This window comes from Ursus americanus, chromosome 2, assembly GCF_024610735.1.
Source record: "Ursus americanus isolate L20-20 chromosome 2, mUrsAme1.1.p, whole genome shotgun sequence".
Classification (NCBI taxonomy): Eukaryota; Metazoa; Chordata; class Mammalia; order Carnivora; family Ursidae; genus Ursus; species Ursus americanus.
Genome location: NC_142128.1, coordinates 83,205,983 through 83,230,629, shown reverse-complemented (window position 1 = coordinate 83,230,629; position 24,647 = coordinate 83,205,983). Strand labels below are relative to the sequence as shown.

The window sequence follows — 24,647 nt, the reverse complement described above, 5'->3', positions numbered from 1 at the left end:
ATATATGGGATTCTAGGATTTCTCTGACTTTTCCTAGTTTGAAGATGAGACTAAAATCCTGTGGGAGGCTTTGAGAGATAAGTGGGTGTTCATCGGGAAAACACAAGGCCATGACACAGGCCCTGTCTATCCCAGAGGAATGTCTGTGCATGAACTGAGATGAACGCTATGCCTGCTGCATATCTTCACCAAGCACTCCTGCGAGCATCTGAACTCAAGATACCCGCCAACCTGTCCCCTAAGATTTCTTCCTTTGTTCCTTATAGTGGAGGGGTTGGAGCACTAGCTGTGGAGTCAGACATCACGGGTCTGCATCCCGGCTCCACCACTTACCAGCGGGGCGACCGTGGAACTGTTATTCACCTTCTCTGTGAGTCAGTTTTCTCTCCTGTAAATAATAGTCATCATATTTCATTGGTTGGTGAGAGTAAAATGAATGAATTCTTGTAGAATGATTAACAAGAGTGCCAGACACATAGGAAGTACAACTATGAAGTCTTGTCAGATGGCTACAGGACGTTAGCAAGTATTATTATTTTTACCAGCACCTTCTTTCCTGTCATCTCAGCTTTACTAGTATTGCTTCTCTGACCCTCACTACTCTGGTCCATTCAGGGACTAAGTCGTTTCAACGCTCTTATCTTCCTTCCCTGCAATCCTTCCCTCCCCTGTTACTAACCCTCTCAGAATTCACCCTTTGTTACCTCTTATCTAGAGCAATGGGCACAACCTCAGGTCCAAGAGGCCCAAAGGGGCTCAAGAAGGCATAAATGATAAAACGCTCAAGAGCTAGGTTCAGCACTAAAAGTCTAATTCAAACCCTACCCGGCTGTTCACTCTAGACTTCTGTATTCTGACCTTTTAGCTGTATTTATTTCACATTTAGCGCAACTACATTTATATTCTTAGGACTGTCAGAAGCTTGGATGGGTAGTTTTACATATGCTTTTGAGTGAAAGAAATAAAATTAAGTGCACGTAAATGCAATTTGGTTTAAAAAAATTTCAAAAACATAGAGCCTGTAGGGGTGTGGGGTCAGAGTTGGGAATTATTGCCCTAATCCCCACTCTCCTCCTCCAATCCACATAGGCTGCCAGGTTAATCTCCTGGTAGCACAGACATTTCTGGTCCTGCCTTTGCCCTGCTCAGAAAGTGCCAATAACTTCCCCCTGGCTTCCACAGGAGAAATACCAAACTCCCTGGTGTAGGTCTCTTTACAGATCTCTTCGTTTGATCTCAACTGATCTCTGTTGCTCCTCCCTACCATGTCTGGCCTGCTTCCTCTCTCCTGAGGCTCTCCCATCTGGAATGACAATTATCTCCCACTTCAGCCAACTTTTAAAACTCACTGAAAAGCTAGAAAACATGCTCTGTCCCCCAAGAGGAAGATAATTTCTTACTCCTCAAAATTCCCTCCAACACTTGCTTTTCCTTAAAAATTTTACCTCAGTTTTTAAGGTAGTTTTGGCTCTCTTCTACAGTGCAAGCCACCGGGGGGCAGAAACGGCTTCAAAAAAATTTATCTTTCTGCAAAGAGCAATACGCTATGAGCAAAATTTGCTGACTGTGAACACTGAAACTCCAGGAAGAGATGGCACAAAGGATCAAAACAAGGGTAACAGATAATGGTTGGTATTTCGTAAATTTGAATTTGAAATAAACTTGGTAATGTCTAGCTTTGGCATTCTTTATAGCTTGTATCAGAAGCAAATGGTTAGAATGTTCTCCAGCCTAACTAATAACTAAGGCTTAATGTAAATTCAGAATGTTAACACTGACACGCTGGGGAGGGGATATTACTCTTGAAATCTTGTACCTCTGTTCACAGACAACAGTACAAAGAATTCAAGTTGCCTAAGTCCATTCTCTTAAAAACGACAAAGTTTTTTAAAAAATCTCTGGGGGAGAAGGATGCAGCTCTGGGCATGGTGAATGACTCGAAAAATACATGGAAAAGAAAGGGAGAAACTAAAGAAATAAACACAAAAACAAAACGCGGAAATGTAACCAAGTTCCCATAAATAGAAGGGACTGGATCAAATGCCATCGCTAAAGTCTGTTTCGCTCCACCGCTGCCTCGGGTCACTTTGAGGAAAGAAGCCTTACTGAAAGCTACGCGGTCCTGAAAACGTCCAGGGCAGGGATGCCTCTGCCCTCGGCGGTGCGGACGCCCAGGCGGAAGGGTGTCGCGTTCACACTTCCTCTAGCCCCACGGTCCCAGCTTTTCTGCCCTCCCCTCTCCTCCGGGCCGTCCCCGTCCCCCTCCCAGCCCGGAGTCTCGTCCCCACGTCCTTCTGTCCCCATCCCCTGGTGGGCTAGTGGTGTCCGTCCGTCCGCCCCGTGCCAGCCGCGCTCACCGGGTGCGCCCGGGTCCGCCTCGCTCGCGGTGGTAGCCGCCGCCGCTCCCCGCCCCGCCCCGCGCCCCCGCCACGGCTTTTGTTGCCTCCGCGGCCGCGCGGCCCCACACCACGTGCCCCTATGTCTGGGGCCCGGGGCCGCGGCGCCCGCGCCTGGACGCGCGGCGCGCGGGGAGGCGCGCCCCCGTAGAGCCGCGCTCGCTTCGCTCGCCCCGCGCCCCCGAGACGCTGCGCAAGCGTGCGGTTCCCTCCCCCCGCCCCTGCCGCGCTCTCGGCGTTACCTGGGCGGCGTGGGTGAGGCGCCGGGACTGCGAGCACCTGAGCTTGCGCCTCGGGACCCGCCGTGCGCGCTGCCGGCCGTGCGCCTGGATCCCGCGGGGCAGCCTCTCCCTTCCTCTTCTGCTCAGCCGGTCCTTCCGCCTGCGGACGCCTCCTGGGTTCTCTTTCGCCTTAACGTCTGTCCAGGGCCCTGCAGCAACAGGTACTTCGTGGTTGTGCGCTTTGCAGTTTGGGCTGCTGTTTCAGAAGCTTGCTGAGGACACCGCCTGCCAGTCGGGGATTCGGTGCTTTTCAGGCTGGGGCTGCCGCCCCAACCCCGCCTCTCTCGTGTTCAAAGGAGATGACGGATATTAAAAGCGGATTAGTTACTAAAGGGGCAGCTTTCCTGCATATTCTGGAGAACAGTTGAGTTTTGAAAGGGAGAAATAATATTAAACAAAATATCTCTAATTAAAGGAATGTCAAGAGTTTATTTTCTAATATGTACTGTGCTAATAAATCAGAAACACAGCCATAAACAAGTCCTCAGCTCCCTCTTGCTTAGGTGAATTAACCTCAATTTTCCATAAAAGGCAGTGACCGATGCTTACTTCATGTAGGGAAAATGAATTTCCCAAAGGCTTTCTAGTTTGCACCGTGCTTTTCCATTATAGAAGTTCTTCCGTTTCACACAGCTCCAGAAACTAATTCATTAATCAATTCATAAAACAACCCTATGTGGTGGGTACTGTTTTTTACGTTCATATTTTACAGTTGAGGAAGCATCATCCCATTCAGCGATGTAGAGTTTAAGTGATTTGTCAAAGGCCATCGTGCCCTTGAGTAGTTGAGCAGTGATTTGGATTCAAGTCGCCTGGAAGGTGATACTTTTAATCACTACTCTGTTATCCTGCAGAAAAGGAAAGGGAAAATCCTAGGTTTGTCTTGTAGTATCGACAAGAATATTATATCCTAATGGGACAGTGTTAGTAATATTTTTTCAAAGTCACATTTTAATATATGGAAAATGAAATATTTCAGTACCCAAAAGGTATAGGACATTAGGTTTAATATTGTCAACCAATAAACCAATATGCTAAATGAATGAACTACTCTTTAAATAAATATGGTGATAGAAAGCAATGCCTTCTAGTAATGTGCTAAGAAACAGATGCCAACATGGGATTTGATGTGCAGAAAATTTATTGAGGGAGGGACTCGAAGAAGGCAGGGAGAACTTTGATTGTCATTCAGGGCTGACACCTGTGGAAGAAACTATGGAAAGAAGAGGGTGGGGAAGGAAGAGTCTCACTGGAATGGGGGAGGGGGCTCATCACAGTCTCCACTATATGCCCTGAAGAAACTCCCAGCTCCTCCAATGAATTGTGGGGAAGATGTTTATCTTTAAAAATATGTATGCCTGTGCAAAGAAATGAAACACTGAGGGAGGGGAAGACTTTAATCTGGGCAGAGGGGTGAGTGTGTAGGTATGTATGTATGTTTGTATATGATGAAGCAGGATGGTGTTTCTGAAACGTCTTCCTGGGCGAGGTGATGCCTGAGCTGTCTTAGAAAAGGAGTAGGTCTTAGGAGAAGGAAGAGGAGCAGAAGGCTCACTGCTGGCCAGAAGTCCTCTAACACTTGTCTGATAAGTGGCATGGGCTTTGTGACCTTTCTTCTGTTGTTATACAGTATCATTTAATCATCATTCCTTTTCATGCTTTTATTTCTTACCCCATAACTCCACTGTGAGGTGCTCAAGGCAGGTGCCACGTCCTATTTCTTTGTTTTTCCCACAGTGCAGACCGCAGTGCTTGTCCTGCTGCAGGCCAAGAGGGTGGGATTTGGAGGCATTTACTCCCTTCAACTCTCCTTTGTTTTAAAAAAATATATTGGGGTTCCACATCGTATTGTGTTCACGAAATTCAAGTTTGAAACTCAGTGATATGGAGGAAAGAGCTTGGGGGATACAGTGCACTGTAATTGATCAGACTGGCCACATGTTCCATCCTTGGAGTGGGCAGTGGAGCCTTATCACAGCCTCCTGAACTGATGTGGGGAAAGGGTGATTCCCCAGAAGGGTTCCCTTCACCTTCTTGTAATGATGCTGAAATGCTCTAGTACCAATCCCGGTGTGTGGGTGGTGTTCCCCACACTAAGGAGGAAAAGTTCTCTGACACCAGCTGGATGTCCTACAACTTAACTCAATTCTGATACTATCTACTTGGAGATAGCATCAGATTCCACAGATTAAGGTTTCAGTCCTACAAGTCTGCCCTCCCCAACCCACCCTCACTTGAGACGCCACATCAGACCCAGCCTCCTACCTGTGCTTTTGACCCACTGGCTGTAAAGCAGACCCCTTCTTTGATTAATTTGCTGCAGCAGCTCACAGAACTCAAACATTTTACTTACTAGATCACTGGCTTTTTTAAAGGGTTATAAGTCGGCAGTAGCCAGGTGGAAGAGATGCCTAGGGCAAGGGATGGGGAAAGGGCTCATAGTTTCCATGTTTTCTTTGAGTATGAGTGCACCACTCTCCTAAAATCTCCATGTTCACCAACTGGAAGCAGTCTGAAAAAACCTCTGGGTTTTTATGGAGGCTTCATTACATAGGCATGATTGATTAAATCACTGGCCATTGGTGATTAATTCAACTTTGGAGAAGGTTGTGGGGGGACCTGAAAGTTTCAACCTTCTAATCACATGGTTGGTTCTCCTGGCAACCAGCCCCCATCCTAAGGTACTTTCCCAAAGTCACCTTATTAACATAACAGAAGACATTTATTGCTCTCTTCTCTCAGAAAATGCCAGGAGTTTTAGGAGCTCTGTGCCCGAAATGGAAGACCAAATATACGTTTTTTATTATAAGTCACAATATCACAATTATCCGTACCAGAAAAGAGGAAATGGATTGTAGACAGCCAGAATACTGCTACATTGGGGAACTTTCATGAAGGAAGGAGAATGTAATTTGAATCTTGGAAGTGTTGCTATCCATTGTGGGCCTGAAAAAGTTCTGTCCATAGGTGAGCAAGAAGAGTCCTTTGCATTCCTTGTAAAGATATACAACCAAGTCATAAGTATGAGAATTACGCCTGGAAATTCTGGTTGTGTGGGCATGTTGGTGGGGCTGATGGAAAAGCCAAAGTTTATTTTTTGCATCAAAGTCCAGAGATCTTCAGAGCAGGAAGCAGGCCATGACTAGAAGTGGAACAGATTGCTGGTCCCCAAGACAAAGACCCTTCCAGGGTTTTATTTCTGAGGCTGAATACCAACATCTCTTGAGAGAAGAAAACTCCTGTGCAGAAACTGGGTTTCTTTGGGGTCACAAGAAGGGATAGTCTTGAGAGCAGTCATGCTCAACTGTCTCCTGGCCCTGCCCTTTACTGAACACGTATTGGGTTCCAGCTCAAAGGAAAAAGTGAGCAGAAGATGTGCTTCCATATTTGGCATTCTTAACCAGGGATCTGTGACTCCAGATTTTTATTTTTAATAGCAATAATCTTAATCTTTTAATAATACTAAACTTTATTGAAATACTATTCAGTACTATATGATTCACCTATTTTTAGCATATTTCAATATTCTCTACTGTGATTTCACAGAATTGTGCAACCATCGCTACAAGCAATTTTAGAGCAATTTCATGATCCCCCAACAATCCATGCAGTTAGCAGTCACTCCCCAGTCCCTTCCTTCTTCCGGCCCTGGCTCTAAGCAACCATTAATCTTCCTGTTTTTATAGATTTGCCTGTCCTGGACATTTCATATAAATGGAATCATACATTATGTAGTCCTTTGTGTCTGGCTTCTTTCCCTCAGTGTAATGTTTTCAAGGTTCATCCATATTGCAGCAGGAATCAGTACTTCTTTCCTTTTTATGGCCAAATAATATTCCATTGTATGGGTATACTGCATTTTCACCAGTTGATGGACATTTCTGTTCTTTCTGTTTTTTGGTTACTATGGATAATGCTACAGTTGTGATGGCGGATTTTAGACCTCCTGGAATATTGTGGTATCTTTTTTCCAGTGGAGTTAGGTTATAGCATTCTGGCCTCTGTTTCATTTTTCGGAAGCCCCAAGTCCTTACCCCAAGTCCTTACCTGTGCCCAGGCTGACTGCTACTCATCCTTCAGATCTTGGCTCAAATGTAACCCTCCTGTGGAGTTAGCTGGTGCAGACCCTCCTCATAGCACCCAGTGCTTTCCCTTCCTATCACAACTCATTTGTGTGTTTAGGTTTCCCCATTTGTTGATGAGTTTCATGAGGACAGTGATTTGTCTGTTCTCTTCCTTGGGACACATATAGTGCCTGATACATGGTAGGCACTCAATAAGTAGTTGAAATAGTGCACAATGCAGAATGAATCTTGATAAGTGAGAGCAGAATCCTAACTCTGTTGCCGGAACATAGACTTTTGCTCTGATGGGAGGAGAGTACCTCCTTGTTGGTAATATAAGAGTCAGGACCCCTGTGGCCAAGAGGGATGGTGTCAACACAGAGAATGAGAACTAGGGAGCATTGAGGACACAGTAGCCATATAAAGAGGACTGTAATGCTGATGTGGATTAAACCTGGGGGACGTTGCCTTGTTGCTGACTTGGAGCCGCTCTTTCTGAATTGTATCTGTGGACTGACATGCCAGTGGGTTCCCCACATTGATTTATCATCCCCTAATAACTGGAAATCCCTTTGAAAATTTGGGCCTAGTTTGATGATTGGCAAGGGGGAATTATGAGGGTACTGTAGTTTGAAAACAGAAAAGGAAGTTAATAATATTCAGTTTGTTTGGCAGAGCTTCTTTGAGAATATAAAAATAATTACAGAGGCAAAACTTCCTTTTGAAGGAAGTTCAGCCTGTATTAGGTATTGCCTACAGGAACATTAAGCTGTTGGAAGGCACACAAGTGAGTCTGTTTTACTTGGCGACAACATTCTATAAGGTTCCCCAGGGATCTCGCAGAGAAATAAACATGTCTTCCTAAAGCATCCCAAAGCTCAGTAGCTGCTCATATTATAAATTAGGTGAAAACTCACCACTAGGTGACAGTCTGTCAGCAGAAATTGCTTTCTCATTTAATGACTTTCCCCAAGTGAAAGTTTCTGGGAATATCGGTAAAAATAAAAATATTAGGTAATCTTTTTCTGACCCCATTTCCCTAGCTTCCTTTTCCCAAAAATCTATGGAGCTGACATCTTCCATTTTAAACATGCGTCTGTAATCTCTGTCTCAAAATTAAAATAATGAAAAAATGATGTATGGAAACACAGAAATCAGACATAGAAAATTCAGTCCCTCATAAACTAGTTCTTTGGGTTTTGAAGATGAATATGGCTATGAAAAGAGTACACTCAGTGGTCTTGACTTTTTGAAATCTAGAGGATGCTTAAAAAAATCTGGTTCAGGTTTAGTTTATAAGTATTTTCTCCCTCATGAATATAACTCTGTGCTTCCTTTCAGCATTTGAGGTGAAGATGGAGCTCTTAGGAGAAATAGATTTTAGCTCATTTATGAAGAACTTTCATTTTATGTCCTTCTTGAGTGAAGGGAAAACTCCCTGGAACGCGTTCAGTGAGGTAAGTGCAACTTGAAATTTCCTTTGATTCCACCCAAGGCTGCTTCTAACAGCTGAACTCAGGTGGTAACAGTCTGGGCCCAGGGAAGTTTGGGCCCCTCCTGTCAGCTGGTAGCTGGGGGCAGGAGCTCAGATGGCTTCTGGAGGGGCACTGGGGGAAATTTCGTTGGTCCTGCCCCTCCTCATTCCCTCTGCCCAAGCCATCCAGGCACTACTGTCTTGGACTAGCAGACTCAGCTTCCCATATTATTCCTACTGCCCCCATCGACCAGGTTCTTCTGGGCCTCCCCGAAAGTTGCCGTAAGTTATTCTAAAGTCTCTTATTCCTGTGCTCTGTTTCTCAGGTTAGGTATCTTAGTTACAGCTAAATTATGTCAACTCTGAAAGAAATACCGACAATCTATATTTGGCCATACATTTGAAGGTGGGCCAACTGGTTAAAAAAAAAAAAGAAACAAACAAAGAAAAGCAAAGTACAGAACAGTATTTATTCAATTCTTCCATTTGTATTAAAGGAAAAAAAGTGTGTGTCGAGACATACCTGTATCTGTAGGTACGTTATCTGGAAGGATAACAGTGATATTCAAACATCTAACAACTGGGTCAGCTCTGGGAAAAGGGATGGCTGCTGGCTTTAGATCTGGAAGCCAGCGGCAGATTCTGAGTAGCTAAGCTTTAACTCTTTAATGACTGATTGAAATTCTGGGGGGCAGCACTCCAGGGGCTTCAAGCAGCAGCTGTTTACCAATCTAGAGAATCTGTAAACAGTTTAACGACAGGCGCTTATCCTAGTGGATGACGGCAGTTCTCAGCCGTTTCTCCTGGGAGTGGAGGGGATCTTTCTTTTTCAGTGTGCCCTTTAGTACTGTTTAAAATGTTTGGTTGTTGTTGTCATTGTTTGAATTCTATTCAATCATTGACTTGGAGATCGAATTTAATTTTGTTTGGCTCAGGGGATAAGTCTTATTTTTAGAATGTGGATCTGGACATTTCTGTCTAGTCATCCGACTCCAGTCTGCCTGCATACTTGGGGCTGTTCTCTTTAGTGCCATCTTGTAGGAAGCTCCCCCACCCAGAGCTTTGCTTACATCCCTCTGCTCCCCTGGCTGACCCCCTTGCACCAGCACTCAAGCCTCCATCTCCAGTGTTTCAGCGCTGCTGTCTGGATCTCCTTTTGTTACTTATCCTGCACCTCTTGTCTCTCCACCTTACCAGACCTCAGTTCCATTACTAACTAGCATAGATATTGCTCTGCTTATTCTTGAGACCAGAAAATAAGTGCATTTTTGTGTCCACACAACTCTTGTGTATGGAGAACTTGCCCTTCCCTAAGTTTTATCTGAGCGTCAGCCTGCATGGTAATGGTTATTGTAACCATGGTAATAACTCACAGTGCATTGGTTTGTGCCGCCATCTGCCTCGTGAAGAACCATCCCTGCCTCCAAGTCTCCCCCCCCCCCGCCCAGGGTGTGTCTGGGAGGCAGGGTGGTACTTGTAGTGGGCCCCCTTCCATCCTTTGCTGTTCTGCTTTGAGCTCCTTGTTGGTGTCGCCTGCTGTGAAGCCACTGGGGGGCAGTGTCTCATCTCAGCCACAGTCACAGTCATTCTCAGCCAGGGTTGCTCTCTCCTGGCGCCTAAAGGTGTGGAGAGAAGCCCTTTCTCTTCTGCCTTGCCGCATTCTGTCACGCAGGCCCCAAAGCAGCATGAGTGGTATTCAGTGTCTCACTGAGCTCCCTCCCTCTCCATCTGAAGGGTCTGCCTCCCCAGGGCTCAGGTAGGAGTCTACAGAGCAAAGGCAGGGAACGAAAGATGGAGACAAGGCATTCTCTCCTTTCCACCCCAAGGCTACCCTCCCTGTCCTTTCTTCCACCCAAGGCTGCCACAAAACCGCCTTTAAGTAGTGGTTTCCTTGAGTCTAATCAACTCCTAACCAGTCAACTATTTCCTTAGATTTATCAAACAAAGTTGACCCTCTGTGGTGGGCATGGCTGGGCCCTGGCCACAAATGTTCTATTTGCACTTATCTCACTGTGTAGTAATTATCTGTTGGCATGTCTGCTTCCCTGTTTGACTGCTGGTTCCTCAAGTATGAACTCCTAACTGTGTGGTATTCATCTTAGTATGGCCGGCGCCCAATCCCTGCCTGTCACGTGGCAGACCTTGGTAAATATTTTTTGGAGAATAATCAAACACAGTCATTTTGCATAGATATGAAAAAGAAAACCTCTCATCTTTACTACAGGGACACCCAGGCAACACACACACAGGGAGGGGAGCTATTCTTAAAGGGACATCCCCTACCCTACAAACTAGCCATTCAAGGCTCTCTGGGCTCCTTGGGTTGTCGGGGAGAGCAGCACTTCTGGGAGAGGCTTGCATTGGTCTTGTTTTGAGAGAATAGCATGTTGAACAACTGTTTGACTCGTTACATCGTATTGTGCACCTGCCAATTGAAAAAACAAGGACAAAAACACGGCAGAGTACAGTATGGCAAAACGTATTGATTGGAAAGGGAAAAGGCAGATGACATACAGGGACAGAACATTTTATTTGTGTCATCCCAAATTCAGAGAAATGTGGTTAACTCAGCGCTCCAGTCACCTAAATGTTCACAGCAGAGGTGAAAGTGTCAGACTGAGGCATGGATCTGCTAATGCTGGATATTGGGTGTTGCCTCTCTTATTATTTACTAGAAGTAAGTCTGATGTCATGTGATAGACCACTAAGTGTAAACGACTCTTCAACCAAGAAAAATAAAGAAATTATGTAACTACCTGACTTTATTCTCTGAGAAGCAAACCCATGAATCACAGCCGAGGCAGACACTCTTCAACTAGCGTGTGAGACTAACAGAGGTACTAATTACGTTTATTATAATAATAACAATATTTAATGCTTACCTCAAGGCATGGCATTTGCAGAAATTAGAAAAAATAAGACTATTCCAGCAGGCTTATGGATACTCTATGGCAGTATTGCAAATAATCACAGTCATTGGAATCATTTCAGAGATGAGAAACAAGGGTTTAATTTTAGGGAGAGGTGTTAAACAATGTGTGGGAGGTCACACAGGTGGCAAGAAGTCTCTCTCATTCTAAAGCATGACCTCTTCCTCTGCACAGCAGCGCCTCCCTCATTGGACAATGTGACAGTGTAAAATCTTCAGATGAAAAACATGTGATTTTCATGTGATTTGAAAAATGATATTGTCTGGTCACATGTCTTGGTTTACCTGTTCTATGTACCTAGAAAAACTTGGAAACTAAATGACTTGCTGGGTGACAGAGCAGGTGGTACTGATGGGGAGTGGTGGGAAGGACCACAGCACGGAGCCTCCTGCCACTCAACGTCTTCCCTGTTGTGGGTTCTCCATAGCGCCGCCAACTTAGAGCCCATAAAGTCAGTCTACCCATATCCCAACCCACCCACCAACCAGTGAAGTGCTCAGCATTTGTCGAAAGCCCACTTTGTTGTTCCCAGGGCAGTGTTTGGAATGCCAGAGCAGCACCAGACAGGGCCTCCTGCCACCCTGGTGCTTGTAATCTAGGTGGAGAGACAAGGCAAAAAAATACGTGACACAATTACAGAATCTGACAGAATGTAATAAAGTGCTAAATTGTGTGGTACAGACAATTAGAGAACAAGACAGTATATAATAAAGTGCTAATTGTGTGGTACAGACAATAAGTATAATAGGAGTTCAGTGAAGGGATGGATGAGTGTGGGCTGCAGTCTTCAGGGAAGGCTTCTCATCATGTCAGGGCTGCCGTGTTTATCCAGTGCATGATGGGAAACTGAATACGAAATAGAGGATGGATGTACAGCAGAATAACTGTGCTGTACTTTGGTATCTCTTCTCAGTCTAGATGAGGGCAGAAAGGGAACGAATCCTTTGAGAGGTGGCATTCTCCATTTAAAACAAAAATCAAATAGAGAAATACCTTATCTTTTCTATTAATTGTGTTACAGAAAATTTCCACAGAAACTTAAAATCATATTTTAAATCGAATGATGTTCTGCATTGGACTAGGAGAGTTCTGTTTAGAGAAATCATATTGTAAATCCTTTTCGTTAATGAAGAGGACTTTTGTATGACAGATAATCACTTATTAGTTTATGCAAGACACCTTAAAGCAGATAAATGGATATTCTTGTATACCAGTGGCAGGATTGATAAACCTTTTGCAAGGTAACTAGGCAGTGGGTACCTCAGACCTTGAAGACGTGCCTGTTCTTCGGTCTACCAGTTTTACTTTGGGAATTTATCCTAACGATGTAATAATCATGGCTGATGGCAAGAATAATTCCTCTACAAGGATCATTAGCACAGAGTTGAGAGAAACTGGGGACAATCTAAATGTCCCCAAATAGAGGACTAACGACATAAAGGAACATATTTGTAAAAATGGAATGTGTAGTCATTACAATGTTACCATGCAAAACCATTGAATGTGGTGGGAAATGTTCACAGTATATAGATAAGCAAAAAAAGAAAATTCCACAAGTCCTAGAGTATGATTCCATTTCTGTGAAACATATGTTTTATGCAGAGAAACATATCTCAGTGGTGAAGATATATGTTACTTCCACTTCTTTATGCTTTTGTGAAATTTCCAAATGTTTTCCATGCTACATGGTTTACTCTGAAATAAAACATGTATTAAAATCCTATGGTTCTCTGATTTGTTTTGAAAGTTTGGAGAGTCATAATTTGGACTGTCATCACCAGTGAGTTTCCTTCAAGTGGAGTAGACCAGCCCTGGGAGGATTTCTACAGACCTCGGAGGTGGAGGTAAAGGTAGAGATGGAAGTGGGGATAGGTTAGAGCTGTAGATCCCACGTAGCAAAGAAGTTCTGGGCCAAGAGACAAGCTTCAGAAGCATGATTCCATTTTCTATGAATTATAAATAATTTCTTGTGTACCTCATTTTCATGAACTCACATCAAGCTAGGAGATAATGAGAGCTATGCATACTCTTTAAGGCTTATACAACATGAATTTTTAGCAGCGGAGCCTGTCAGGGGGCAGAAAGCCCAGGGCATGGATCAACTTTCAGGACTTACGGAATACTTAAAAAAAAAAAAAGTATGGATGTACAAAACAGAGTTTCAGAAATTGTGGTGTTCTAAAAATGCTTATCTTGAGCAAATCAGTACCTTTAACCCAGAGAATACAAAAACAGGAAGTTAAATTTCATTTTGAGAGTATGTTAAAAGCCTGGATTTGAGATCTTTGGTGAATATTTGGGTCCAGGCTAAATTAGGCCCTGCCTGGAAACGTGTGGGGGATGTGGAATTATTGTAAAACATCGGAAAATATCTGGGAAGGATTTTGGAATTTTGGTCCAGGGGATTTTCCGCGTCTAAAGTGAAGACAAAATACTCTTTTTCTATTCTGAGAACTTTATTTAGAGCTATGTTGAAAGGGGCCTTTCTCTGAAAGATTTCAATACAAAAGCACTGTATTTTCTCATCCGATGACTTGGTGTCTCCCATTTTCTGGATTTTGACTAATTTAAGGTCTTAAAATATACATGTTTCAACCCCTTTTAGTTAATAATTTTCTATTTTTACCTTCCCATCGAGCTTCTCATCTCGTAGTTGGCCCAGTGAAAATAAAGTGCAGTAAAGTCAGAATTTTACTGCCTTTCCTATGCCCCCCAAATAGAGGGGAAATCCTTGGATACCCAGGTTCTTGGGAAGTTACACCTTAGCTAAAACTGGGACATGTTTGCTTCTCTTGAAGAATCCATCCTGTAGGAAGACTTCCTTTTACCAATATGGGCAGTGTCCCCAGAGTAGAAGTTGTAGGGACTTGTTCCTGCACATTCCTTTGTCTTTCAATTAATTTGGTTGAATTAACCCCTCCGTGCTCCAGGCTTTCCGTTGAATGGCATAGTATAGTGCTCAACTGAAATATTTGTGACATATAGCAGCCTGAGCTGACATGGACAAGCCTTCCCTCTCACTACTGCCACATAGAAAGCCTAGATAAAATGTGGCAGAAATGTCAAATATTTATATACAGCCGGTCTTGAAAAAAGTAAGGAAAATAGACTTGTTCTTACTTTGAAAAAGGAACTCAGAGCCAGTGTGATAACTGTAGCTAATGTTGCTGGAACTACATATAGGTCCTAGAATCTGGCCTACATATTGAGGCCATGAAGGGACAGAATATGTGGCCCCAAGGCCAAGTTTAGGCAGGGCACTGTGACTAGAGTTGTCAGATTTAGCATTTTTAAGTGTAGGATGCAGGGGTGCCTGGATGGCTCTGTCGGTTAAGCATCAGACTCTCGATTTTGACTCAGGTCATGATCTCAGGGTCTTGAGATCAAGCCCTGCCTGCTTAAGATTCTCTCCACACCACCAACCGCCGCATGCACTTTCTCTCTCTCTCTCTCTCTAAATAAATAAATAAATAAATGTACAGGATCCTAGTTAAATTTGTTTACAGATAAACAATGAACACTTTTTAAAAAAATATATAAGTATGTTCCAAAAGTTGAATGGGACATACATATACTAAAAAACGTTTATCTGACATTCAGATGTAACCCGGTGTTCCGTATTTTATCTGACACTCCAAGGCAGAGTTCTCTCAATAAACCCTGGGGGCAAGGTGGGGGCTTGCCTCATCCATGAAGGCATTGTGTAACTACCTGATTGTAACTACCTTGGGGAAACATTGACAACTGTTGTGGGGAAGCAGAAAGGAAGCTTTAATTGATCTGGGGCTATTGGTGGGAAAATGTAAGTGTCCCCCAGGCCTTACCATGAGTTAATGTAGGATTAAAATTTATATAACCTATGGGATGTAGAAATTTCAACCTGAAAAATTACCATAAAAACTGGTCCAGGACCTTTGAAACCTCAAAATTTCACCAGAGAGAAACAAACTGCTGTGTTAGGGGTGTTTCTACAACTTAACACACAGGTATCCATTCGGATAACTGGTTCTGCTGAAGATGAAGTATTAATAAAAAATTACAAACCATATGAGGAGATGAATCATCCTGATGGGGAACCTGGAGATAATAGGGCAAGTTAGTTTCCCCAAAACTGAGCTAACTTAAAAAATCTGAAAGAGGTTATGATATAGGTGTCTTTTTAAATGTCAAAGATGTAAAGGAAGGAATAGAATGAAAGAATAGCTTATTATGAAAAAAAGAGCAGGCTTATTTGAAAAAGAACCAAATAGAGGCGCCTGGGTAGCTCAGTCGTTAAGCGTCTGCCTTCGGCTCAGGGCGTGATCCTGGCGTTCTGGGATCAAGCCCCACATCAGGCTCCTCTGCTGGGAGCCTGCTTCTTCCTCTCCCACTCCCCCTGCTTGTGTTCCCTCTCTCGCTGGCTGTCTCTCTCTGTCAAATAAATAAATAAAATCTTAAAAAAAAAAAAAAAGAAAAGAAAAAGAACCAAATAGAAAGTATAGAAATTAAAAACATATTTGCTGACATTAGAAATTTAGAGGGACCCTTTAAATGCCGCATTAGACTTCTGAAGTGAACAAGTGAACAATGAGAAAGAACTAAGACATTCACCTAGAATGCAGCACAGAGAAATAATGAGGTAGAAAAATAGGAACATGAATAAGAAAAATGGAGGTTAGAATGGGTCATGTGTGGATGTGTGTGCGCACACACACGCCCACACACATACACATACACACACACTAAGGAAGGCATAAGGAAAGGGGAGAGTGGAGAGAACAGAGGTACAACTGCTAAGGTATAATAGAAGTTGCTTTAAAAAAAAAAGACCCTAAAATACAGAGGCCTAAAGAAGATAGAAATTTATTTCCCGTATAACAGTCTAGATGCCAAGGGCTGGTGAGTGGCTCTGTTATTTTAATCTGTGGATTCTATGTCAGGATCACACATGATTTCTTTAGCTCTGGTCCTTGGGTCTGGATCCTAAGCAGGGGTGGCAGTGGTGGGGCGGGTGGTTGTAGTGAAGGGAAGAGTCATGTCTGCCTGTGTCTTTTAAAAGCACTATCTAGAAGATAAACATAGCACTTCTCCTATCACAAACCCATTAGGGAGGCAGGGAGAGGTTCTATCTATGTTCCCAGGAAAAAAAAAGTGATTGTTCTTCTCCCAAAGGAAATAGAGAATGGTGGATATGAGAGGACAGCTAGCAATTATCCTGCAGAGGTAAGGCAATGCTAGCAGAGGTCATGACGAGGAGTTTTCCAAAGTTGATGAAAGATAAGCGTCCTAAGAATGAAAATCAGAGCATGCCCCAAGCAAGATAACTAAGAACAAACCTCACAGTGGACTGATCCTGCAGACTATTAAAGAAAAATAAAATGTTAAAACAACTAGAAAAATAGATTAATCACCAACGAAGGCCAAGTAGAGCAATAGAAAACTTTTTATCAGCCTCAACAGACACTAGAAAACAATGAAATAATATCTTCAAAGTGATGAAAAATAATGTTCAACCTAGGAATCTATATCCAACTGAACTGTCATTCAAGAAATGAGGAAAAATAAAGGCATTTTCTTCTTCTTTTTTAAGATTTTATTTATTTATTTACCAGAGAGAGAGCATGAGCGCAAGAGAGAGAGAGAACAAGCAGGGGGAACAGCAGGCAGAGGGAGAAGCAGACTTCCTGCTGAGCAACGAGCCAGATGTGGGACTCTATCCCAGGACCCTGGGATTGTGACCTGAGCAGAAGGCAGCTGCTTAACTGACTGAGCCACCCAGGTGTCCCAAGGCATTTTCTGATAAACAACTTAAAAATAGACTCTAGTTGAAAGAGCTATGAAAGAATATATTTTGGTAAGATGGACATTGAATACAGAAGGAAAGTGTGGGATGCAAGAAACAATTGGTCACTTCCTCCCTTTATAATATTCTTAAATTCAGTTATACTTAAAAACTCATCTGAAAATATAGAAAGCAAAAATGTGGCGGGATTATGAGGATGAGAGGTACCATGGAAAGCACATCAAGTCAGAAGACTTGGGTTGTGGTCTCTGCTATGACACTTTATGTTTCAGAACTTCAGGTGAGACTATATATTTCTATCATTTATTCTAACTTAAAAAAAAAAACCCAGCAACAACTCAACTCTGATCTATTAGTTTTATGGTCTTGTGGTATAATCTTTCTGAGTTAGAGATGGGCTTTGGGTTATTACAGTTCTAGTTCAAATCCTCGCTCTCTCATTGACTAACTTTGTGATCATAAGCAATTTAACCTCCTAAAGCTCAGCTTCCATACCCTAGAAATAGGAAAAGTAATTGGATTAGCGTTCCTGTATTAGTCAGAGTTCTCTAAGCAACAGAGGCTGACTCTTGCTGAGTAAATGGAAAAGCGTTTTATTTAAAAATTATCAGGTGGATCACAGAACTGTTGAGTCACTGGAATTCTGGGCTTGAGGCTAGGTCTTGGCATGCAGTACCCCAAACCAAGCCACAGATCGGAGAGGAAAACTCCTGCTGCTCCACACTGCTACTTCTGCATCAGAAAGATACCACTGCAACCCCTGGGAAACAGTCACCACAGAAAAACAGACACCTCTGCTCACCCTCACCAGTGAAGATGCAAAGGTGGAAGGTCCATGTAGAGCCTCTTTCCTTTTTTGCTTATTTCTGAATCAGTAGCTTATGATGGTGTCCCTGATGGGCAGTAACTAATCCATGGACCTGAATTCTAAGATTGCAGATTACATTCTGACTCCTATGCTGGAGTGGTGATGACTCATGGTTTGAATATTTCCCCAAATATAGGAAGGAGACTCAAAAAAGATAATAAGCTGCCATGAATAGGATAGATGCCCATAATAGTAATAATAATAATAATACCTACTGTCCAGATTGTGCACCCTCTTCTGTTTGGGGAAGCCACCAATTTGAGAGTCTTGCTGGGTGGAGGGTCTTCATCCTACAGCAGAAGCCGAAAGAAGGCCAGATGCTAGTTCACTTGAACCCTTGATATGAGACTTAGTATGTGCACATGAGACAATCTCTTGTCCTGAGCTGTCCAGCAGCGAGAGTGACAGAAGGAAGCAGGGGCAGTTTGGTCATCATTTTAGTGGCTGTGGTGTTGATGGCTATGATGTTCAGCTTCCAATGTTCAGTAGCAATGATGACAATAGGGTGCAGAGTCCACAGCTCCTTCTATCGTGATGAACATCTTTTTCTTTCTCTGAAAATGCACCTTACTTTGGAGGGTGTGCGTAAGCATTAATCAGGAGGTGCGTCTGAAAAAGGCCTCTGAGAACCATCCAGCTCCTAATCTGTGCTTCTCCTATCACAATTGCCAGCCTTGGGAACATAGCATAATATTTAAAGTTCAGAAGAAAAGGGACAGTCCATTGAAACGTTAAGAGAATAAATAAAACATGTAGGAGGAAGCAAAGAATGTTCATTCATTTGACCGTTATTATTCATTGACTGTTACAGGATTATAAATGCAACACTACATTCACTCCCTGGGTTAAATGACAGGTCACCTGTTTTGACAAGTGGGTTATTCCATCATTATATTAGCGTGCCATTGAGATGTTTGAATTCCAGCTGTAATATGTCTTTTGAGTACATTCATTTGTGGCTCCAGATAAGGCTGATTCAAAATTCTCTGTCATATTACGGTCACTCTCAGTTTAAAGAAAAAAAAAAACATGACACCTCATTGTCAGGACCTTGTGTGGTAGGAACGTACAATGAATTTACCAAGGTTTTTCATTTTGTTTTTGTGTTTCTATCTTCATAGTGCTGTACCTCTGTAATGTTTCCCATCCAATATTTGTCTTTTTGTGGCATTTGGAGTGGAAAATAATGGTGGGGGGACTCTTCAGGCCTTTTGGGCTCAGCGAATGGTATGCTGGCAAGCCAGCTCTTGGAGACGGGAAAAAAAAAACCCCTCTAATTTATAGCATTTGTCAGTTGCCAGGGTGAAATACTCCCACCATGGCTAATTTCAGGCTACCAATGTGATGTCACAAAACATGGGGTTGGGAGGACATGTGCAAAATGAGTTCTAGCTAGCCGGAGGCAGCCCGCTTCCAAAGCACGCCACTGTGTGCATTGTAAATGTTTGCTCTTAAAGTAACAAAACTCCACGTAGGCCATAAATCACACTGTTTATATCTCAAAGCTATACTGGCCAAAACCCAAAAAAACAATAAAGCAGAGGCAGATTCCTAATAAAAAGTTTTATCCCAGGGAAACCTTGAAATGTACTGTCCTTCTAGGCTTCTTTAAAATGTGGTAATTTAGATGAACAAGAGGCAGAGACCTCTCCACCCTTAAGTGAAGGTGGAGAGGCCTCTGTTCAGGTGGGAGCCCCTTCTGGGAGTTGGTGTATGAAGGAGCCTTTTCCAGCTGTATTGAATTGTGTCTTAAACGTTTATATGAAGCTTTAAAGTTTTCTTCCTTTGATTCTCCATTTTGAAGTGGAGAAAGCTTACCAAATGAAAGGATTAAGACTTGATTGTTTTGATTCCAAATCTGGTGCTTTCCCTGCCTTCTCCAGGCAGCCAGAACTTTCCCTGGTTCCTCTCTCTCTCAGTACAGCTCAGACAGGATGTTTTCTGTCTTCTGCCAGGAAGCAGCTTCTTTCATCAATCCCTTTTTCCCACTTTCACAAGAGGAAGTTCCCTTGGCCTTCGATGGACTTGCTATTTTCAGTGTCTCCTCGGATCACATTCCTGCCAAAGCCTTTTTCCGCTGGCGGATAGACTGTGACTAAGCACTCCGCATCACCCCTCAGAACTGTGACCTGTCCCGTGTCCCCGCAGCCCTGGAGAAATGCAGGGCTGGAGAGCAGCTGGGGGAAATGTTAAGGCTCATCCTGAGAGGTGCTGTGGCTGGGCCGAGTCCTTCTGCCGGCCTCACGATAACATCGGTCCACTTTGTTAATGGTGCTAATGATGAATTTTTATGATGCCGATGACTAGTGTACAGACTCTAAGGCAGCTCAGAACCTTACCTTGATTGGCTTTAGAAGCACTCACAGCAACAGTGATCACTCAACATTTTCATGCAAGGACGGGAACATACTCACTGCATGAGAAACTCAACAAGCGGGGGCACCTGGGTGGCGCAGTTGTTGGGGCGCCTGGGTGGCACAGCGGTTAAGCATCTGCCTTTGGCTCAGGGCGTGATCCCGGCGTTATGGGATCGAGCCCCACATCAGGCTCCTCCGCTGCGAGCCTGCTTCTTCCTCTCCCACTCCCCCTGCTTGTGTTCCCTCTCTCGCTGGCTGTCTCTCTCTCTGGGTCTAATAAATAAATAAAATCTTAAATAAAAAAAAAAAAGAAACTCAACAAGCTTAAAAAACATTTATTTAATGCATTTCTATGTTAACCTTATATGTATCGTGCATCTGTCGCGTTGACGGCTCTGTCGGAAGGCCTGGAGACTCTCAAGGTGAAGTGTTGGCGTTTGCATTCCTCCTGGTTGTGCATAGTGGCAAGGCAGACATACACGCACTGATGGCTGTAATGGAATGTGATGCGTACTACAGTAGAGACAAGGGCAAGCACGGAGGGGAAAGTGTGTAACTGCCCAGGGGGAATGAAAGAACCTTCCCAAGGGTTGAAAGCTGGAGCTAGGATTTGAAGGATAAGAATGACACCAATTATGGGGGCGCCTGGGTGGCACAGCGGTTAAGCCTCTGCCTTTGGCTCAGGGCGTGATCCTGGAGTTCTGGGATCGAGCCCCACATCAGGCTCTTCTGCTATGAGCCTGCTTCTTCCTCTCCCACTCCACTGCTTGTGTTCCCTCTCTCGCTGGCTATCTCTATCTCTGTCAAATAAATAAATAAAATCTTAAAAAAAAAAAAAAGAATGACACCAATTATGTAGTACTTACTATGTTCCATGAACTGCCCTGTTCTAAGCATTTTCCATATATTTACCTATTTAATTATCCAAAAACCCTATCAGGTTGATTCAGTTATCATCCCCATAGAAAACTGACTCACAGAGAAGTTAAATAACTTGCCCAAGGTCACCTAGCTGGGGAAACACAGAGATGGGATTTGAACCCGTGCTACTAACCTCTGCGTTACACCTCTGATTTGCTAGGTTGAGGGGGCGGTTGGGGTAGCAAGAGTTGGGGGGGCGTGGAGGACATTCCGGGCTGAGGAAACAGCATGGGCAAAGGCCCAAAGATGTGAGAAAATATGACATGTTCGTGATCCTTGCTTTGAATGTTGGTGGGAAGGCAACATAGAGCCATTCAACATACATGCGTCATTTTTCTTTCATTGCAGAAGCTTTCCTAGAGAATATTTGGAAAGGAATTTATCAACACCGTGTCTTAAAATTTGAGCATTTTAAAGTGGCTACTGTCCAGCTGTTCATTCTGCTGAGTTGTTGGCTGAGGGAGGTTTTAAATAACATCCCCAGAAGGATACACATTTCTTGATTTCCCATTATTCCTGAAATTGATTTATTCTAATGCTACTTGAGACCAAAATTGCAAATGGATTCCCACAGAAGGCAGTTAGCATTTTGGGAAGAAAATACACGACAAAGTATATTCTTGGTCGTGGCCAAAGTTCTTGCCAATGTCAGCGATTGATCGCCAAGTGTATTCCATACAGGACTTCAGCACCCCCTCAGGACATGTGGTGTGTGCTCAGAAGTGTGTAGTTTAGTAGCAAAACAAGTATGGCCATATTTGGCCCAGAGCAGCACCTAAGTGGAGGATCACCTGGCCAATTCCATGTTGCTTTGGTAGTTTTCTGCTCTCAATACCCTGAGATAGGTCATTCCTTTATTCATTCAGCATCTTTAAATGCCCCCTGTAATACAAGCTGGTAATAACAATTACCATTAATAGAACTTACCACGTGACAGGCACTGTGCTAAGCACCTTAAAATGATCACATTTCATCTTCCCAATAACCCGCTGGAGTAAGAATATTATTATCCCCAGATGAGAAAATGGAAGGATTAGGGAACTTGCTCCATATGACATAGCTTATTGAGCCGGCAGAGCTTTTCACCACAGATCATCTTAGTCTGGGACCTGCTGTGCTATGTCATCTCCTCGTGTCCAAGGTTCTATAGCAGGCAGGGTTAGGGATGCAGACAACAAGCTGTAATCAAGTGAGAAAGAGACAGGCATACTGGTTCTCAGTCTTTTGCCCACCAAAATGTATGCCACCTGATAGGCATGCACGGAATGCATTCTCTGGGATAACACCAGCATTTTACATGATTCCACTCCTTTCCCTTTTCGCCCCACCCTCCTGCCCCAGGGAAACATGTTAGAATGCACATGAGTAAGAGTGGCATTATTATATTAATGACATTGAATCAGAACTATTTATGAAGATGATAAATCCTTTGCATATTTTCATGCAGGAAGATAGTGGATATAAATCTCAGAGCACAAATGAAAGTGTCCAAGAAATATGACATTTCCTTTGTTTCTACAAATCAACTGAATTTTGGCTCTGGACACTCAACCCCTTGGACTGACGGGAAATTTAGCCTATGTCATTTTGGTCTAACCTCTCTTCTCTCTTACTTCCCATGAGCTTGTGTCAAGATTCTGGAGTTCTATGCAGGGCCAATGTTGGGTAGAACAATTATCTCTACTGGGTCCATGGAAACGGCCTCTGCTTTGTCCCCCAGAATCCCTTTGGCACCTTGGGCCCTGAAACCCATGAGGAATCTGGGAGCCCTGGGTGAGAACCCAGTTTCCCAGCTTCCCCAAAGAGGCACAGGGCCTTTTCCTCTGAGATCCCTTTGACCTGTCTCTCTTCCTAACGCAGACCAGTTCTTTTTCTCAGAGGGAAATCCCTCCCGATTTTCTCTCTGATGTCCTTTTTCTCCGATCAAATTCTGATTCTCCTCTATGGGTTTTTGCTCTCTGGCGGGGGTGGGGGGGCGGTGAAGCAAGCCAGGAAGTGAAGTATCTTTTCTGCTTGTTCTTGCTGCTAACTTCCTGCGAGGCATGTAAGCTAGAATCTGCTTGAATTAGAAGGGGAAAATAGTAATAAAAATAATAGGATCTGGTCATTAGAGTAGAATTCATATGGAAGCAGATATCCTTCATTTCTTTTTATTTTCCTCCTCTTTCCTTCTCTTTTTTCTTCTTTACAAAATGCAAACAACTTTGTTTTCAATGATAAAAGATGCCATTGAGCAAATTAACACTTAACTGCAGTGTGGTATATATTTTTTCAGACCTCTTTTTTACTACGCATATAACATTCAACAGTGTTTAAGAGATATTTGAGTTCTTGCTGTACCTTGTAAGCTTGTATGAGTAGGTTACATTTTATCGAGTGTCAACCCATTGGGGAGTCTGCAGGGCAGTCACTGAATCTTTTTTTACATGTTTTAAAGATGGTACCAGCTATCCCATGGAGGATGGATTTGCAGGACAATGCACTATTGTAGAGGTCCATATAAGAGATGTTTGGGATAGGGTGGGAGTGAGGTAAAGAGATAAGTGGGGATTCTGGATCTGGCTGGAAAGGTAAGTGGACAGGGCCAGCAAGGGACTGGATATGGAGGTAAAGGGCAGCAAAGAACTGAAGATGATTTCTAGGTTTGGGGCTTGAGTAGCTGTGTGTGTGTTGCCATCTAAAGATAGGAAAGACTGGGGTGGGGGGTGATGTCCTTCGTTTCTTAAAACTCCACTAGAAGAACACTTGCTAACTCCCAGGACCTTCTAGAGTGTTGAGCGATGGATTTTGGGTGTGCATCTTGACCAGGAGCCACAGGATGATCCAATGGGCTGCAGGAAGAACATTTAAAATCGCTATTTAAACTTGTTATTTCTTCTCATCCTTTTAAATGTCTATTTCCACGTATGCTTTATAATCTGCATATTAGTACCATGAGTTTTATATATACACATTTGCATACTTATAAATAAATAAGAATGACTAAGTAAAAGAAAGAGGAAACTGTGAGTTGTAGCAGATAGCTAATTGTTCACTGCAGTCCATCCTTCATTCCAGATTATACGATTGTAGCTGGGAGTAGTTGTGGCTGTAGTTGCAGCTCAGCCAGAGACAACTTTCTCACACCTCTCATAAGTAGCTGTTACCAGTTCTCCCCAATGGGAGGTGAGCAGAAGTGATATATGTCAGTTCTGGACCAAAGCTTTTGAGAAGCAAGCATGCTTCCTTTGTACTCTTAGCTCTTCTGCTGGCTTACACGCAGAAAATGGCCTGGGAGGCGGGAGGGGGTTGGGATGATGGAGGTCTGAGTTTGGAAGGGGGAGGAGAACACGCACTTACCACGAACATCCACCTCAAGCTATTACAGGGCCAAGAAATAAACTTTTGTGTAGCTGAGCCATTACACACGTCTCGGTCCCTGTTATTTCTGCTAAGCATACAGGGAGCACGTGTAACATTTTTTTTTTTTAATTGAGGTGCATGTGTAAAATATTTGGAAGCACTGGTCCTAGCACTTGCCTAATGCAAATGTCAGGGTTGTCTCAGCCTGACAGATGCAGGGGACAGCAGCTTA

The 24,647-nt window shown here is 43.4% G+C and overlaps 2 protein-coding genes across 6 annotated transcripts in view; one reads left to right on the top strand and one right to left on the bottom strand.

Annotated features, from left to right (window-relative positions):
- Window positions 1-2,775, bottom strand: part of NPL (N-acetylneuraminate pyruvate lyase) — a 35,071-nt gene extending 32,296 nt beyond the window's left edge. For 2 of the 4 annotated variants that reach the window (XM_045811284.2, XM_045811283.2), the window contains exons 1-2: window positions 2,639-2,775; window positions 334-388 (exon numbers count right to left, since the gene is read on the bottom strand). The gene's annotated coding sequence lies outside the window, so the exon portion shown is untranslated. Of the gene's footprint in view, window positions 1-333; window positions 389-2,357; window positions 2,496-2,638 lie in introns of those variants that run through there. The other 2 variants (XM_045811285.2, XM_045811286.2) reach the window with 1 other exon arrangement.
- The window catches only part of RGS8 (regulator of G protein signaling 8), a 129,952-nt gene continuing 108,005 nt past the window's right edge, over window positions 2,701-24,647 (top strand). For both annotated transcript variants that reach the window (XM_087858275.1, XM_045811288.2), the window contains exons 1-2: window positions 2,701-2,838; window positions 8,083-8,198. The gene's annotated coding sequence lies outside the window, so the exon portion shown is untranslated. The remainder of the gene's footprint in view (window positions 2,839-8,082; window positions 8,199-24,647) is intronic.